The sequence below is a fragment of the Nannospalax galili genome, unplaced genomic scaffold (assembly GCF_000622305.1).
Source record: "Nannospalax galili isolate Female #2095 unplaced genomic scaffold, S.galili_v1.0 scaffold63, whole genome shotgun sequence".
NCBI lineage: Eukaryota > Metazoa > Chordata > Mammalia > Rodentia > Spalacidae > Nannospalax > Nannospalax galili.
The window spans coordinates 7,940,358-7,958,979 of NW_008355272.1; the positions used below are offsets into that span (position 1 = coordinate 7,940,358).

General features: G+C 39.3%; 1 long non-coding RNA gene across 1 annotated transcript in view; it reads right to left on the reverse strand.

Moving 5' to 3' along the window:
- LOC103749462 overlaps positions 1-18,622 on the reverse strand; it is a 203,102-nt gene that overhangs the window by 170,654 nt on the left and 13,826 nt on the right. The window contains exons 2-3 of the long non-coding RNA XR_607944.3: positions 9,387-9,612; positions 8,061-8,127 (exon numbers count right to left, since the gene is read on the reverse strand). This is a non-coding gene — a long non-coding RNA (uncharacterized LOC103749462). The remainder of the gene's footprint in view (positions 1-8,060; positions 8,128-9,386; positions 9,613-18,622) is intronic.

Here is an 18,622-nt window from a genome sequence, read left to right on the forward strand (position 1 = left end):
GAAAAAAAATGCTGTAGAGGATACTTAATTTTAAACAGTAATAATACAGATACCTCCTACCACATTAAAATATACAGATTTCTATCTTCATTGGGGAAATAGAAGAAAATTCTTATACTGCCTCCTTAAAATCTAAGTTTTATACTAATAGGGGTATTCACTAGGCTAACAAATTGGAAAAATTAAAGAGTGCTGGCAAGTTTCTTAAATGCTAGGCACACGGGTATGATTATTTAATTCACCATATTATCTGAATATCTCCCTCAGAAAAAGGCAGGGTTGCCACATCCAAAAGTCTTGCTCCAGCAGCTTGGAACAGCAAGTCAGGTCCAAGGAAAACCAGCAGACAGAGGAAGAAGGGAAGAAGACTATCAGTTTAACTCTACCCCCAGCACCTCACTTTCTGCTGCCTAAACCCTGAAATTCTTGTGTGTACTTGGGGTTAGTTCTGTGTAGAGAAGGGTCATGGTGGAAAGGGGTCTTTATTTTCCATTTGTTATCTAAAGCGTGGTCCATATACCTCCCTTCAAATCTAATAGACCCAACAGTAACTGTATAAGTACCTGCTAGGTGACACATGTCAAACTAAATGCTTAATGGAAGTTGTCTGTAATTCTTGCATTATCTCACAATTCTGAGGTGAAGACATGCAAGTGGAGGGTGACACAATGACATGTTTAAGGCCCCACCACCATTAGGCTGGCCCATTCTAAAGGCATCCACCATTCTGCTTCCCATAGGCATCCCCAGTTTTATCGCCAACTGTTGCTGCAGGACTCAGTTTTTCTTTTTTTCTCGCTCAGTCTCTTCTCACTGATTGTTTTAACCAGTCTAACCCAGGAACCAATTCTTTCTGCATGGCATATGCAAAACTCTGGGTTATTTTTACCTCCCACTGGCAAAAAGTCAGCAAATTCAAATGAAATGATAATTTCTATGTGAGAAAATAGTTTAGCATTTCCTTAAAATGCAAAAATAGAAAATGTTATGCAAGATACTAACTTTTAACTTGGCAGAAAATAGCCTGGTAGTTTCATATGTAATAAAACAAGGGCAGCTCAGATCTTTACTATCTGGGCATTAAAGGAGGGTTCTACTGCCAGTGGGCAATGGACATTTAGCATGAAAAGAAGAATCAACCGTTATATGCAGGGGGTATTTATATGCACAGAGAACACTCAGGTACAAAACACATCAGATTTATTCAGCATTTGGAAAAATGGCCTCAAAGGCATCCTGTGGGGCAGCAAACTGAAGACCGAAGAGCGGTGATTTAAAGTTAAATACGAACACTAGAGCTCACCAGAAACACAATGTGTTCAGGTCTGTAGACTTAAGAGTGAAACACTGGAGGCTTTTCCAAAGAACAGTACTTTAAATGGTACGGGATTTCTAGTCTTCCTCAATAAGACAGGGAAAAATAAAGAATTTCTATATTTGGGGGGAGGTAGGGAGACAGAAAAATCATTGTTTACATTTGATAATATTACCTGCCTATATTATTCAAAAAAATCCACTCCCAGAACAGAACTCAGTAAGGAAGAACTTATATTACTAGATATGAAAGCATAGTTAAAATAACAGAAAAGGAAGGGTTGGGGGAAAGTAGAGACAAAAATGATAACACATAAAAACCCAGAAAGAGGGACACTAACATACAATACTTAGATTAGTAAAGAGAAGTTGTATTAAATGAATTCTTACCACATGATCTAAACAAACTGCAGAGAAAAGAGAGATTTAAATGTTTCAAAAGTAAAAAGTGCCACTTCAAAAGTCCTAGAAGATAAAGCAGGTTAATAATCCCTCACCATGGGATGCACAAGTCTAACCAATCCTAAATGCAAAGGAAGAAAGGAAAATATACACACACTTACTGTGCATAATGCATTAAGAACTCAGTGACAGAACAGAAAGTGCTCACAGTATCTGATAGTGAAAGGGTTAAGATCACTTGGTTGATATTGATTGATGATTGATTGATTGATTGATTGATTGATTGATTGGAGACCAGGTCTTACTTTGTAGCTCAGGTTGGCCTTGACCTGTGAGCTATCCTCCTACCTCAGCCTCCCAAGCACTGCAATTGGAGGCATTACCAACATACTCAGCTATTAATAATGAACTTTAAGATTGTTTTTTATTAAGTAAATTTTAAAAATTAAAGCACAGAAGTCACCCATGTGCTCACAAAAAGAGGCAAATAATCAAGAAATGTAAAGAAAGCTGTGCGTGGTGGCACATATCTGTATTTGCAGCAATCTAGAGACTGAAGCAGGAAGATTGCTGAAAGTAGAAGCCAGCCTGGGCTACACAGTGAGCCCAAGGCAGCCTGGGCTACACTGTGTGAGCCTGTCTGAAAAAGACCAAACACTAAAAAATAAAAGACACACAAAGAAAGTACCACAAACAATCAGAAGAATACAAATAATAGTGGACTGCTTATTTTATTTTGTGAAGTTAATAACATTCTATGAAATCTGCATTCTCATTCACAGTGAGAAGATAAATAATCAGAAACATTTCAGAGGGCAACTCTGCAAAATGTTAACCAGTAAGTAAATAGATAATAAGGTTTCAGCCAAAGTTTCTACCTATAGCAAATTAGACACCTATAAATATTTTATGAAGGTAAAACTTACAAATGACATAATTGGGGCAGAGATGTAGTTCAGTGGTCAGATGCCTGCCTAGCATGACAAGCCCGGGTTCCATCTCCAGCACCACAATCAAACAAATGCACGATTAACCACACCAAAGGAATCCCAGAATCTGCTTACAAATAAGGAGCTATAATGGTGACATAAAAACCATGGTTTAGCTGGGCATGGTGGTGCATGCCTTTATTACCAGTACTTGAGAGGCAGAGGCAGGCGGATTTCTGTGAGTTTGAGGCCAGTCTACATGGTGAGTTCCAGGCCAGCTGGGGCTACAGGGAGACCCTGTCTCAAAAAGACCAAAAAAGAAAAAAAAATGTTTAAAATGGTTTCACCAATATGGGCCAATATTTATTATATCTTACAAATAGAAAATCAAGTATAGGTGGTGCTGACCTATAATCTGTAATCCCAGCAATTGGGAAGTGGAGACAGGAGAATCAAGAAGTTCAAGGTCAGCATCAGCAATAGCAAGTCCAAGGCCAGCCTGCATTACATGAGACCTTGTCTCAAAAAGAATAAGAAGAGGAAGAAGAAGAAGAAGAGGAGGAGGGGGGGGGAGGAGGAGGAGGAGGAGGAGGAGGAGATAATATGTATCAATGTGTTAGCAGTAGCTGTAGTTAGAACAGGATTCGGGTGATTTGGGGTTACTTCACCAAGTTTTCCATATTTTTTTAAAATATTTTCCCCTGGGTGCTTATTCTTTTAGCAACCCAGAGAACAGTATTTTCTTGTGCTTTTTAAATCCTAGTTTGAGTGTCAACAGAAGGCAGTTGCCTGGAGAGGGAGCTGACCAGGAGGAAAGGGGCCTTGCACCGTAAGATTTCTTAATGCTCCTGAGTCTGTGCATCTCCTTATTTTATTTTTTCTTCTTAATTTGTTCCCAGACTGTCTGCAGTCTCCAGCACCATTTGATTTGCTCCTCCTGTGAGTGACAGGCCAGAGTGTCCCAAGAATCCTTAATGTATTTTGTGTCAGGGGCCTGTGGGTCAGTAAGGTTATTAATAAACATCGCCTCTTGTTCTAATTTCGGTCCCCCCTCTCCACCATGCCTCTCCTGCTGTCCTGCTTTTTCTTTCACTGCTCTCATCTGACCCTTTTCCCTTCCTCCCTGACATAAAGGACTCAGCCTTTATTTTAGCTCAACCTCTGGCATTTTGCTCATGTTTTTCGGATGTTGTTATTGGTCCTGTTAAATTTTCCAGGGGAATTTAATTTTCAAGAAAATGCTTACTGTCCTAAATCAATTCGATGCAGCTGGTGCACTCCTATGATCTGACAGGCAGGGGAGGGTGAAGGGACACCCAAAATCGGGGCAAATGGTGGATGGGAAGCAAGGAAATACCTCATTTTTCATGAGGATTACTATTGGACAAGATGCACTGAGCACAAGATCAGCCAGAACTTCAGAGGTTAACCCTGCACAGAAAGACCCAAGGCTGGGGAGGCAGAAGGAAGATTTCCAACTTGTTCTTTTCTATTATATTTGATAAGACAAAAAGACAGTGTATCATATATAAACTATGAACTTGGTTATATGTTGGCACATCTTAAATTTGGATATATACATATTAATTGTATTTCCCACTTGGAGATTATTTGGTCTACTAAGTTTATGTTTAGAGTAAACCTGGCTATTTTTAAAAAAAATTTATTCCACCTTATTTAGTGAGTGTGTGTATATATGTGTATGTGGGCATGCACGTATCCGTATCACAGCATGTGTGTGTGGATGTCAGAGAGCAGTTTGTAAGAGTTAGTTCTCTCCTTCCACTATGTGGGTCCTGAGGATCGAACTCAGGTCCTCAGGCTTGGCAGCAAGAGCTTTTACCTGCTGAGCCATCCTACTTTGTAATTTCTTCTATTTCTTCTCATTTTATTGTACAAATAGAAATGGCTAGGCTGCCGTCACTAAATTCTCTCTGACTCTCTCTCTCTCTCTCTCTCTCTCTCTCTCACACACACACACACACACACACACACTTCAAAGCTTCTGAATTTTGTGCAAATCCTGTTTGTTTCCTTTTTTTAATATTATTTTTATTTTATGTGAATTTGTGTATTGCCTGTATGTAGGTAAGTGCACCATGTCATGCAGTGCCCACGGAGGTCAGAAGAGGCTGTTGGATCCCCTGGAACTGGAGCTACAGGCAGTCGTCAGCTGGCATGTGGGTGCTGGGATTCGAACCCGGGCTGAATTTTTTGCAAATCCTGTTTGTTTCCTTTTTTTAATATTATTTTTATTTTATGTGAATTTGTGTATTGCCTGTATGTAGGTAAGTGCACCATGTCATGCAGTGCCCACGGAGGTCAGAAGAGGCTGTTGGATCCCCTGGAACTGGAGCTACAGGCAGTCGTCAGCTGGCATGTGGGTGCTGGGATTCGAACCCGGGTCTTCTGCAAGAACAACCAGTTTTCTTAACCACTGAGCCATCTCTCCAGCCCCTGTTTGTTTCCTTTTTACCTCCCACGTCTTCTAAGTACAACGTCAAGATTACTTTGTGAACTGAAAAAAGTCCACTCCTTACCCACACAGGAATCCTGCAAGTGCTCTTTGCAAAGTTATTAAATTTAGTCCTTACTTTCTTCTAAAAACTTATATAGTTGCATCTATGAAGAGCACTCCAGAGTTTGTTACATGTACCAGTTTCCTTAACAATTATAAAGCAGACATTCATATAGGAAAATACTCAGAAAAAAGTCCATAATTCTGTGTTGAATTATTCGTCCTTTTCAAATTAACCCATTGCACTTTTTCAGAGTGAAGAACACATTATTTTTAAATGTGACTAGAGTAACTTTTTAAAGAGTGAGTGGATGTCTTTCAGGCAATTTTTTAACATATGATTAATCCAAACCCCAGATAGGCTACTTATATTGTCGACTTTTTTTTTTTTTCTTTTTTTAAATGAAGAAATGGTAAGTCCAAATCTACTTTGGAGCAAGGCAATTTCTGATATTCAATTCTTTTTTATTAAAACAATTGCTCCTGGGTCTGGAGGGATGGCTCATCGGTTAAGAGCAGTGACTGCTCTCGCAGAGGACCCAGGTTCAATTCCCAGCACCCACATGGTGGCTACAAACTGTCCTTAACTCCAGTTTCAGGGGAATCCGAAGCCTTCTTCTGACCTCCGCAGTATTGCACAATATGGGTGCACTCACATACATACATGAAGGCAATACACTCAAACACATAAAATAAAAATAATAAAAATATTTTTTAAAAAAGAGATGCTCCTGACTTTTTTAAGGTTCTTTTTTTAAATTTTTTATTTTCCTTCATTTTTATGTGTATGAGTATTTTGCCTACATGTATGTAAGTACACCCATGTCATGCAATGGCAGCAGAGGCCAGAGTAGAGCATCAGACTTCTTGGAACTGGAGTTCCAGATGGTTGTTCGCTGCCTTCAACTCCAGAGCCTCCTGTACCCATTGCACATACCCACACCCAACCACATAACCACATAACCACACATATGTGCACATAACCTCAGCTAAAATTTAGCTGATTTTAGCTAAATTCAGCTAAAATCTCCACTAGAAATAGCCATCAATTAGACTTACTATCTGATTTACTTACTCCTTTATTTATTTTTGAATAGATTATTCTTATCTATAAGGCACTGATAATCGAAGCATAAATATGTTTTTAAATGTGATCTGTTAAATGCAGGATCCTTTGTTATTTGTGGGATAACAACTGTTTGGAGAGTGAGGTTTTCTTTTTGTTGAAGTTGCTTTGCTTTGTTTTCAGAAACAGGGTCTCACTGTGTTGACCAGGCTAGACTCCAACTCTGAAGTTCAAGGAATGCACCTGCCTCAGTTTCCCAAGTGCTTGGATTGTAGGTATATGTCACCATGCCCCATTACTAATTACGTTATTTTTAAAGCAGTATTTTTCTTAAAATCCGTAGATTTTCATGAGTATTCACTTAGGCTGTGGTAAGATAGGAGGATGCTTCCACTGAGTGCTCAGCAGTGGCCAACAGCCACTCATAGGAACATGCTCTTCCTCTGAGTGCTTCTACACAGTGCCACTGTGAAGAAGTTATTGTCAGCCTCAAAAGACTGATGAGAAAAATAGGGCATCCAGATGTTAAGCAACATCTCCAAGACAGGCAATCAGTGTGGCATAAAGCAAGGATTCAAACTCAGGCTCTGTTTGACAAAGTACTGCTTTCAGTAGTCATGAAAACATAGACCTCGGAGTTTATAACCAGGAGGGCTGCAATGCCAAGGATTTAGGATTAAATTCTGAGGTTTATGCAAACTGGGGCTTCAGGTCAGTAATGTCTGGTCACTTAGAAGACAGGATTTGGGAATGTTTGAGAGGCCCTGAAAGCCTTCCAAGAATCACATTACATAATACACTGAAAACCACCATGGATCATATTGGCATGCACTATAAGTTATAGAACAGCCGTAGGAAAGGGACATTCAAACTGGACATATTAGTGCCTTTCATAGGCTGAGCATCTTTGTGTCCTTGTTTTGGGGATTTTAACAAAGATGACTGGCTCCAAGGCATCTCTTTACATTTTGGTAAATAAATGTTCTAGAGATCATTGTGAGGGAATTTCCTCCCTCACCTAATAAGCTAAGCTGCAAAGCCTGGTCTTGTGCCCTCTGGCAGACCTTCCTTTTTGTAAAACAATGTTTTATTTATGATTTTTATTTTATGTGTATGAGTGCATTGCCTGCATGTGTATAAGTGCAACTGTGTCCTGCAATGCCCCAGAGGTCAGAAGAGGGCTTCGGATTCCCCAGGAACTGGAGTAAAGGACGGTTTGTAGCTGCCATGTGGGTGCTGGGACTTGAACCCCGGTCCTCTGCAAGAGCAGTCAGTACTCTTAAGCACTGAGCCATCTCTCCAGCCCCAGACCTTCCTTTTTAATCCCCACTCTGTTTCCACTGCTTCTACGTCCCAGCCTGGGCTCTGCAGGTTGAGGGACAAGGATAAAGAGTGTTGTGAGTATCCGGCTACAGTTCTTAATGCTCCAGGGATAAGATTTCTTAAGGAAACTGGCAGCTTTTTTGTTCTTCCTCAGTCTTTTTTAACACATAGCCAGGTCTCTCTGTTCAGCTTGAGCCTGCTGTGGTTGAGACTTAACTGAGTTAAATTTATACTGTTGACAACTCCCATTAAAGTGCCTCTGCAGCACAGTCGGTAGGAGTTGTGTCTGTGTGTGTGTGTGTGTGTGTGTGTGTGCGCGCACAGAAGACCTAGACCCAACAAGTGTAATAGCATCTCTCCCCTTGGAGATTATGAGTATGATATGGGCGAGTGTTATGGATAGGGCAGTCTGTGTGTGAATTTCAAATGACTTGCTACAGCTCTTTCAGATAGTTGTTGTCAAAAGTATTAGCACATTACACACAACAACAACCACATATCATATTACCTGTGGTCCCTGCTCCCACAGAATGGCTCCTCCCATGCTGCGGCAGGTGAATGCTTCAGGATACCTACTGAACACATACAAAGTAGAAAACACCAGTGAATTTCATTCTTTGAGTGCCACTGTAATAAGATAGAAAGGGGAAAATACCCAACTTCTTTAAATTAATATGGATGGAAGTTCATAGACAAATGGCATCTAAAAGATTTAAATTTCTAACCTGATAAGAACTTGATTTAACATTCAGCAGCTAACGCAAGGGGAAAATTGTATTGCTATATACCTTAGTCAAGACCTACCCTGATGTTAGCATTACATTATCTGCAGCTACCATCCAGTGTCTAGAACACTATGGAAACTCATTCGTTCATAATCTCAACATTTTGACACCAAATGTATTTCTCTATCTCTTAGGAGACAGATATAAAAACAAGACATTGGCCTCATTCTTATGGATCCTGTCTCAGTTTCATCTTATCTTTAAATAATACATGCTCCGTGCCAGGCACTAATTTAACTGCTTTATGCATATCAATTCATTTATTATTAAAATGATCATGTGAGATAGTTCTACTTTTTTCTCCATTTTACAGATGAAGAAACTGAGACTCATGTAGGTTAGCAGACCCATGCCCAAGGCCATGCACATAGCATACTGGCAGATCCAGGTTTTAAACCTAAGCAAATTTCACTTTGGAGACTCCTCTGTTTACCACTACTTACAAGCAGATGGAATAGATATGCACTCATTTTCACCATAATCACCCTGGAAACTCCAGAAACCCTGACAGGCACAAAGTTTAGTTCAGTAATTACACAACACTACAGGGGACAAGGGGAGAAGTGCTAGTCAATTTATAAAGCAACAAGAGATGAGAGTGATTGATTCTAAAGGCTACCAAAAATCCAAAGCAGAATGGAGTTTCATGGGGATAAACATGCCACAATCTTAAATGTATTGTATCCCCTGAATTCGCCCCAGGTGATTGACATCTGACTCCAGGATGTGGAGGTTCTTCTTCATGAGAGTCCCTGTTTAAAGCCAGTAACAGGACATTGTCCCTGCCAGCAGTCACAGAACTTGAGTATTTGTTTCAAGAGGCCTCTTAAGACACTGGCAAACCAGACCAACTCAGAGAAACAACAGTCCTTGTCCTGTAGAGAGCTAGAAAACAGACTCAGTAAAACAAAAGCGGTAGGTTGAAATATGTTATGTTTGAGTACTAGAAGCTCCTCCTAGGGAAAAGCAGCTCCGTTGCCTCTGAGTCAGAATCCAACACTATGTGATTCTTGCTTCCATACAAGGATCAAAGTCATCCATAAACGAACCTCTGTAAGAAGGGCAGTTGTGGGAGGTGAGTCCTTCCTCTCCATCTCTGTAGGTAGCCTTGACCCAGACCTTCACCTGTTTAGAATTTGCAGCTCAAGAAATCACTCTGTTTTCATTTCCTTGACCACCTGTCCAATTGCAAAACTCTGGCTTCAGCAAGAAGTTGACCCAATGTGCCCAAGCTTTCTTCCATAGAAGGCATCCTTTTTGATTCTGTTATAGAGCCTTAAATTCAAACAAAACAAAAAAAAGTGTAAATAGATTATTTGCTTTGAAGGTGAAGAAAAAGCATGCCATATAAGCAGTCAGAATTGGAGACTCTGAGTCCAGTATCCCACCAAATTCCTGCTCATACCAGAATAACCATGCTGACACAATCCGCCTTAGCATGGCTACACAGTGACAGTTCTAACCTTATTCTAGGAAATTGGTCTGGTCCCTAGTGGCCACTCTGTCATTGAGCTGAGAGTTTACTGTCGCTTCTAAGTTAATTTGGAAGTTAATTGTGAATGTCAGGGTGCTCTGACAGTGCAGAAAAATGGTAAATTGTTGAGATAAACCAGGGTCAGAAAAATCTACCATAGAAGAAGGTTGGAGTTTTGTACACTGACTCTAAATTGCCTTCAAAGTCACTACACAATGGGATTGGAAAGACTCTGAGAATCCTGCATCATAGCTTCAAGTATTTTTTCATCTAAGTTCTTAAACCAACTTTAGAGGGCTGGGGAGATGGCTCAGCAGGGAAAACATGTTAGCCTTGCAAGCCTGACCATATAATTTCCATCCAACTTAAAAAGCTGGATGTGGGGTACTATACATCTTTAATCTAAACATTTCGATAGGCAGGTGGGAAATTGATACAGGAGCACCACCTAGAAGTTCAGAGAGCCTGATAGACTGGAGTATAGAGGGCAGTAGCAGAAACAAGAGAGCCTCTGCCTCAACAAGACAGAAAGATAGAAAGCTGGAGAGGTGGCTCTGTGGTTAAGAGCACTGGCTACTCTTCCAGAGGGCCCAGGTTCAATTCCCAGCATCCACATAGTGGCTAACAACCGTCTATAACTCCAGTTCCAGGTGAATCCAGCACCTTCTTCTCACCTCTTCAAACGCAGCAAGGCACGGGTGTATTTACACATATGCAGGCAATTCACTAAACTAAACATAATAAAATATTTTTTAAAAAATAGAAAGTGAAAATTGACTCCAAAAGTTGTTCTCTGACCTCCACATATATACTGAGGTTCTCTCTTTCTCTCTCTCTCTCTCTCTCTCTCTCTCTCTCTTGCTCGCTCTCTTGCTCTCTCTCAATTTTTTAAAATTAGGAAAGGCACTGATTTTTTTAAAAGAAAGAAAAAAGAAAGAAAGGAAAGAGAAAGAAAGAAGGAAAGAAAGAAAGAAAGAAAGAAAGAAAGAAAGGAAAGAAGAAAACATTTTACATGGGCAGTCTGTTTCAGTTTATACGGACTAGTTCAGCCACTCGTGAGTTCCCCAGAAAGAAAGAAAGAAAGAAAAAGAAAGAAAAAGAGAAAAAGAAAAAAGAACTTTAGAAAAAAGAACTCGCACCCTGCCTGTGGTTATTTCCAATTTGATGGTCTGCGAGTAATATTTATTTGGTCTAGTTTTACAATGCTGCACTTGGGCATTCTGACCATAGAGAAACCATGCCTTTTCTTCTCAGCTCTGCTAGAGTCAGCAGGCCTGTGCATCTAGGACAGACAACTCCCATTCTCCATGCTTCTTCTTCACTTCTGTAGACATTTCGATCAGCAAGGTCAAGCCCTTAATATCAGGATTATATAAAAAGAAAATACAATTGCCTTCAAAAGGTTTTGAAATTATCACGGTTCTGAAAAAGAGAACAGTTTGTCTTATGAGGAGGGAGAAACCAGTATCTCCATCCTATATATTTCAAACCTCTATCAACTTCGAGTTTGAACCAAATGGTCTAGATGCCTCTATTTTGGTCAAGTTGTCTGTATTTGCCAAGAATGGTGGCACACACATTTAATCCCAGCACTTGGGAGGAACAGGATGATATTTGTGATCTCCAGGCCAGGCATGTCTAACATATCAAGTTCTAGGTGAGTCAGGGCTACATAGTGAGGTTTTTGTCCTAAAATAAATAAATAAATAAAACGGGTAAGAAGCCCCAACCTTAGCTGAGGAACTATTGGCAGCTGATCGCTGCTGGGTGAGGCAGAGTCGGTCTTCTTTAAGGGATGCTAGTTAGAATAACCAGGCTTTAGTGGATGAACTCACACTGAAGGACATCCAGGAGCACAAACTTGACTCAATAGACCTTAATATAGATGACAGAACACATGAAATCTGGCAGGGGGCTATGGGAGTGCAGAGAAGGGAGGAGGTCTAAATATGATTAAATGCATTGTATGAAATGAACAAAATACAATAAAAAAGGGAAAAGAAATCTGTATCTGCCATCATCTGTGTAATCACACAGCAGCATGGTCCTGGCAATAACTTTGTTTGTCACTCATTAAACCTGCAATGTATTAGAAAACAAAGTTAAATCAAAGTGTTGTGGTAATGAAGTGAATCATGGCAGGGAATCTTCATTTACTAATTCCTTTCCAAAAATCATTTTTGAGGAACAGCAAGCTGAGAAACTCCATCATGATGTATTCTCCACAGTCAGATTCTTCTCTGAGTGGTAAAAATCCATGACTGTACTACGGGGGGTTTTCTGTGTCAACTGCCGTACCTGGAAGACATTGGTTGGCAATCTACTTGCTGAGATTCTCGGGAAAATGGCAACAGGATTTTCTACCTGCTTTTCTCTGGCTCAGACACACAGGTCAAGAGGGAAGTCGATGTTAGGCTGAAATTCCTGTAATATATAATCTCCAGCTTGTAGACTAGAGCCAAAGGGCTCTGGGCTACAAAGTATAAACAAATCACTGTGGCCTCCTAATCTGAGTAATTGTACCAAATGTTGTTGCTGCTTTCCAGATCAATGCTTTACACACTTTTTAAAGAATTTGGTACTTCTCTCTGTTGTCAGGGAACAGTTTGGAGTGTGAATTGTGAGTTCAGTCTTTTCATCATCACTAAGATGCCTATAAATAGCCAGGTGATCTCATTTGGGGGCCTGGAGACACAGGAGGTTGTGGGGTCTCTTTGGAGAGTTCCACTTCATTTTCTTATGTTCCTCCAGTATCATCTGGTTCCCATCCTAGCCAGACACTCTATTTAATCCTGAGCTGTGCAGACCAGACACCTCCTGAAAGACAGTGCAAGGTTCCGGAGCAAGACAGTGTCTCATGTCAGCATAATACGTGATCAGTATATTCTCACCAGGTAACATACCTTAATGAGTTTTGACTAAACCAGTTGTTTTGTGACATCATTTTCTGGTCAAACTTATGCTACCAATGTCATGTAAGAGAAGGCAGTGAGGTGTTCTGGGAAAAGATTAGGTTTGGGCAGGACTCTTGGGGATTGAGGCTGTCTGATTTAGGCAGGTAACATAACTCTCTGAGCTATGCTCCATATCTGCAAAGCAGAGATAATCACATATACCTTTCACATTCATTGCTACACTGAATGAGATAATGGACACAAGAATATGGGGCATTCCACATCTTATTCTACTACACAAAGTATTTTGTAAACTAGATTGTGTGGGTCATCTTCCTGCTTCAACCTAAGCGATGAAAAACAAGAGGAAAATTCTCTTCAGTTGTGAAGTCTTTACCTTGGACTTCAGTTCTTTGCAGGTCTTTTAAGGCAGTGACAAAATTTTAGGGCTGCCTTTAATTTGTTTTCCCTCTTAGGCTTACCTTCTTGTTTCTTTAAAACCTCCCTAGTTACATTTTTTTGGCCCTCGTTTTTCTCCTAAGCATCTCTAGAATGTAGTTGGACTCTCTATTATCTATTACTAGGTGGAGTCTACTCATTCAGTTCTTTGATCTTTCCTTCAAACTCAATCTCTTGCCCTGATCTTTCGAACTTTTTTTCTTTAAATTCCATTCCATTCCATTTCTCTCTGTCTCTGACTCTCTCTCTCTCTCTCTCTCTCTCTCTCTCTCTCTCTCTGTGTGCACACACGCCTGCTTGTCTGCATTTACAATTCTCTCTCTCTCTCTCTCTCTCTCTCTCTCTCTGTCTCTTTCGTGTGTGTGTCTAACCCTATATTTAGCATACCTTGCCAGGTGCAAGATCACAGAAGGCATGTGAGAAAGCTGGGCAGCCCACGCCCTTCTTACCTATGGAATTAGAAGAATAGAATTTCTTTACTTTCTAGGTTTTTCCCAGGAAACTTTCTCAGTACTTTTCAGTACTTCCTACTGCCTTTAGTTGTCCAGAAATAGGAAGTTAACCCTCCCATGCACAGTCTGCTGTAATTTGTTTTGCTAACAACACCATCATTTTATCGTCTCTTGAAAAGCAGTTTAGAATTGAATACAAGCACTGAGAGACAAAACTAGACATGTTGGCTTGGACTCTTTTAGAAGCAGTGTAACATTGGGCAACCTGCTTGCCTTTGTTTCATCTTCTACAGCTGAAGAACAGAAACAGTAGTGTTTTCATGGTACTGCAATGGGAAACTAAGTTGTGTGACTACATCGCTTAGAGCAGTGCCTTAAGTTAGTAAGTACCCTCATGATGTTAGCTGATCGTTTTTCATCCTTGATCTCCTTACTGAAAATTCTCCTGTGGGCCAGGCCAGGGGTTCTGGGTTGAAGCTTCAGAACCTCAAAAACAAAAACCTTAGATATATTTAACAACTCAAAGACATATTGACTTCCTTTCTTGATGTCTCCTGTTTGTGTTTCCACATACAGCATTGAAAGTTCTCTTCATATATTGTTCAGCAAAAACATCTTCTACTTCTGTCTCTCCTAACTCTTCTCTTCAGTATTAGCTAAAGTAGCCTGAAAGTTTTATTGTGAACCCAAAACAGAACCACAGTTTACTACGATGTTAGTGAGTCTAGGTCAAGTTAGGAAAACCTGGTTTGAATTTTAAGTGGCCTTTCTTTCTACATTCAAATGCAAAAAGGATAAAGATTTATGGCTTCAGGTGGGTACCAATTGAGACTTGCTAAATTCATCTAAGTTGTACTTTGTGTTTGCCATTTGAATGAACTCACATTTCATATAAACAAATCATTTTATTCAGTGTTCCCACCATCTTTACCTCTGTTGACTAACAATAATAAAAACAACTAAAAATTGAGAGACTCTGTTAATTTATGTAAACAACTGGTAATGTATAGAATGCTTCCATTCCTTTGTCTTAATAGTAAATATAATTTAAAATTTACTATTAGGACAGTATCATATTTCTGTAACATGCTTTAATGAGTAACTATTGTTGCAGAAAATTTCTCTTTATTTACCATTGTATGTTTCTTTGCCATGAAATTCCAAACTGACTAGACAATAATTTGCAAAATTACCTATTTCTGTTAACCTTTAAAGATTTACATTATCCCTAGTTCTGTAAACTGTGACTTTGAAATCAAATTTGTACAAATTAAGCTTTCTACTTTTCACATTTACTCCTCTAGAAATCAGAAGCCCAGACCTTAAACTGGCTAATTTCCTCAAATTATTTGCTAGAGGTTTGGGAAGATTTAAGGATAGATCTTTTACACCAAAATGCTAGGTTCAGTTTGTGATTGATGAGCTTGTGCATATAAATTTTATATATATATATCCATTAGCTAAAGAGGCCTTCTGGGATGAGAAGACTAGGCAAGGGTGAGCTTGAAGAAATTCCCAGTTCTTATGCTTATAGAAATTGGAGAAAGGTACCTCCAATTTTTGTTTCATTGTAAGAAAAAAATAATCTTAAATAACAATTATGAAACCTAACACATTAAGGGGCTTTGAACAGATCGATTGCCTGAAATTGCAATTTTTACTTCAAAAGTTACATGGAAGCTTTGCCATTACATTACACTAAATATCTACATTTTTGTTTAACAAAACGGCTATTCTGGGATAGTTTTTTTCTTAAGAAATAAACACTATATAAAGCTTCCCCCAAATACTGCCAATGCATTTTCATAAAACGACTATATTTCATACTATTTAAAATTAAAAGCCCAAGTCACAGAAGTCATGGGTTCTTTCTTCTTCTGATTTGTAGTCCCAAACTACTGCTCATAAAAATAAACTTTACAATGTCTTTGAGGATCCCAAAGAACTCTGGTCAAGATGTTTTTGGCTCGAAAAGAAAGCAGTTTTGATATTCAAAAAAATTGGCCTCACTTAGTCAATCCCCAGAAGGGAAAATCAGCTAATCTTAGTAAGATGGTAAATTGAAGAGATTCTGTCATCTAACTTAGTCCCCAGCCATGTTTTAAAATATGATCAAAATAGTAGGGACTGGGAAAAGACATTGAAAGTCTTGAAAATAACTCAAAATAGAAAAGTTGGGCATCTCTTTAAGGAGCTTTTCTGTTTCCAAATTAGAGAATGAATAGGATCTTGGTGAGAAAACGGCCACAGTGATTCTTTCGGCATTTTTCATGATGGCGACCCAAAACATGCATTTAGCACTCTGCTACCACCTCGTTTAAAACAGGATTAAACATTAGATTTTTGTTGACAAAGCACCCCAGATATGTAAATTTAGAGAATAAACCAGCTGAAAGTAGACACAGCTAACAGACACGAGCAAAAGATTCGTGCACCACACAATCCATGCACACACGCACTAACACACATGCACACAATCACAGAAACAAATTGGACGGAGCTCTCCTCCAGGTCCTTGATAACTCAGGCATATTGTGGGCCCTGGAAAGAATTTTAATCTACATGGTTTGAAAATTGAGGCCTTTTAAATATGTTGCATACAATGTGTGATGGTCATCTCTAAAATGCCGCCGCATTATCCTTTTCCATTTGGAATGAATGAGGCTAATTAATTTCAGGCCATACTTGATGAGGTCAGCACCATACGAGGGGTGCGTGCTAGACATTGCTAATCTCTTTCAGCTGAGAGTGATGAATTAAAGATGAAGCATGCCTTTGCAGGCCTAATTTAGAATGTATATCAAAAAACCTACAGCAAATAATACCATCCCCTACAACAAAGGAAAACTTGTTCTCTCAGGCTCCCGGAGTTGTGTTGATTTTAAAGACATTTTTGGTCCTCTTTGGACTTCCAGCTGTGGATGGTGAAACATCTCAAGAAAACCAAACTATCTCTCACATACGGCCATGTGAACAAAAAGTGCGATTAAAGGAAAGAAAGAAAGAAAGAAAGAAAGAAAGAAAGAAAGAAAGAAAGAAAGAAAGAAAGAAAGAAAAAACAAAATACAACAATCAGAGTTCCATCCCTTATGTGTTGAAATTCTACCTACATATTAGGCATCTTTTTTTTTTAGAGCTACCAGACTAATACAGATCCAAATTAGCAGTACCTGTATTCAAGCACTGGCCACCCAGCTCTGCTGGGACATTTCAAAGTAATGTGCTAAATGAGGCAGCCTGTTGTTTTTTTAAAGCAGATATACTAATGAGGCTTATTAGGTTTTTCCATGTCTCGATTTTGAAAGCCAATAGAGATTGACCAGGTAGATAATGTGATACCTTTTATTAAGCCAAGAAAGAAATTGTAATACAGATGCCTCCGGGCCAAAATGTTCTTATGAAAGTCAATGCTAAGCCAACTTCCGAGTGGTAAAAAGGGAGGTACTCCCTGATCTAAACTACTAAAGGGAAGAAGGAATTAGTCATGATTTCACAAAGGTGACTATTACAAGTCCCTAAGGGTAATAAGGAAGGTATTTTAGTCCAGAGATTAGAAACCATACGTTGTAAAAACAAAAAAAAAGTTTCAGCACATCTAGCAAGAGAAACACTGACAGGTTGTTCGGGTGCTTTGAGATTTCCAACTGGTGGCTAGGCCAGCTCCTGACTTTACATCCCAGTAGCTCTCATTAGAATAAAGCTGCTTCGAATTAGGTCCAATCTACATGCCGAATCAGTCTTTCATCCCCTTGATTGCTTCTGAAAATATTTATATTTCTTAATAATGCACATTTTGTCTTACAACTTCTGATTAAACCCAGACGGGCATTCCCAAAGCAGGCAACAACCAGGGAAAGATGACTTAGGACAGGAAAACAAAGATAAAAACACAGGTTTTTCTTTTGGGGGAACCATTAGAGAATATAAATCTAGCAATTTTAGTTACAGAGGAGGGTTGCAATAGATACCAATTAGAATATTATTGTGATCTAATAGAGATTAAAGAAAAAGTTTTTGACACAGGGTCTTACATAATCCAGTCTGGCTAACCTTGAGTTTGCAGCTTAGCTGAAGATGACCTTCAACTTCTGATCTCCAACTTCCACCTCTTGAGGACTGTGATTGAAGGCATGTACTATCTTACTTTGTTGATAGAATGTTCTTATTATGGGTGCGATTATTTACCAAGATTCTGGCTAACTGGTTAGCTTCATAAGTTTTATGAGAAATGATTGTGATAGAGACTTGGGAAAATTTTATACTATACTCGGAAATAACCCATACAAAATGTCACATAATCATAATACAGACATGACCAGAGTACCAGAAGTACTGGTTGAATAAGAAGCATAGTGTTGAGGTGATGTTTTAAGAGTGGTACTGATTCCTGGTTCTGGGACCAGGAGAAAAGGAGTTCATTACCAATGCTGTCACCAATTAGCTGAGTAATCCCCTAACCTCTACAGACCTCAAGTCTTTCTTCTTACTTTTTTCTAGAAAATAGGGGAGACAAAGTTTTTCTCACAAGTTTAGAATTCTATGGCATTCTAGAGAAACCTCACTATTTCAAGTCCAGTCAGACCACTTCAGCAGAGTCCAAACAACTGAGGTTCAAAATAGAAATCATCATTTCAAAAATGTTAAATCTGGAACCAGGCATGATGTCTCATGGCTATAATTCCAGCACCCAGGAGGCTGAGGAAGGAGGATCATGAATTTGAGACTAGCCAGAGCTGCAACATGACCTTGCCTGAAAAACAAACAAAAAACAGGAGGGCAGTAAGGAAGGGCGGGAGGGAGGGAGGGAGGGAGGGAAGAAAGGAAGGAAGGAAGGAAGGAAGGAAGGAAGGAAGGAAGGAAGGAAGGAAGGAGGGAGAGAGAGAAATTATCTCTTAACTGAGCATATATGGACTCTGTATATTACTTTCTAAACAACAGTATAACTATATAACATTTACATTGTATTCAGTAAGAAGAGTAATTTAGAAGTGATTTAAAATAAACAG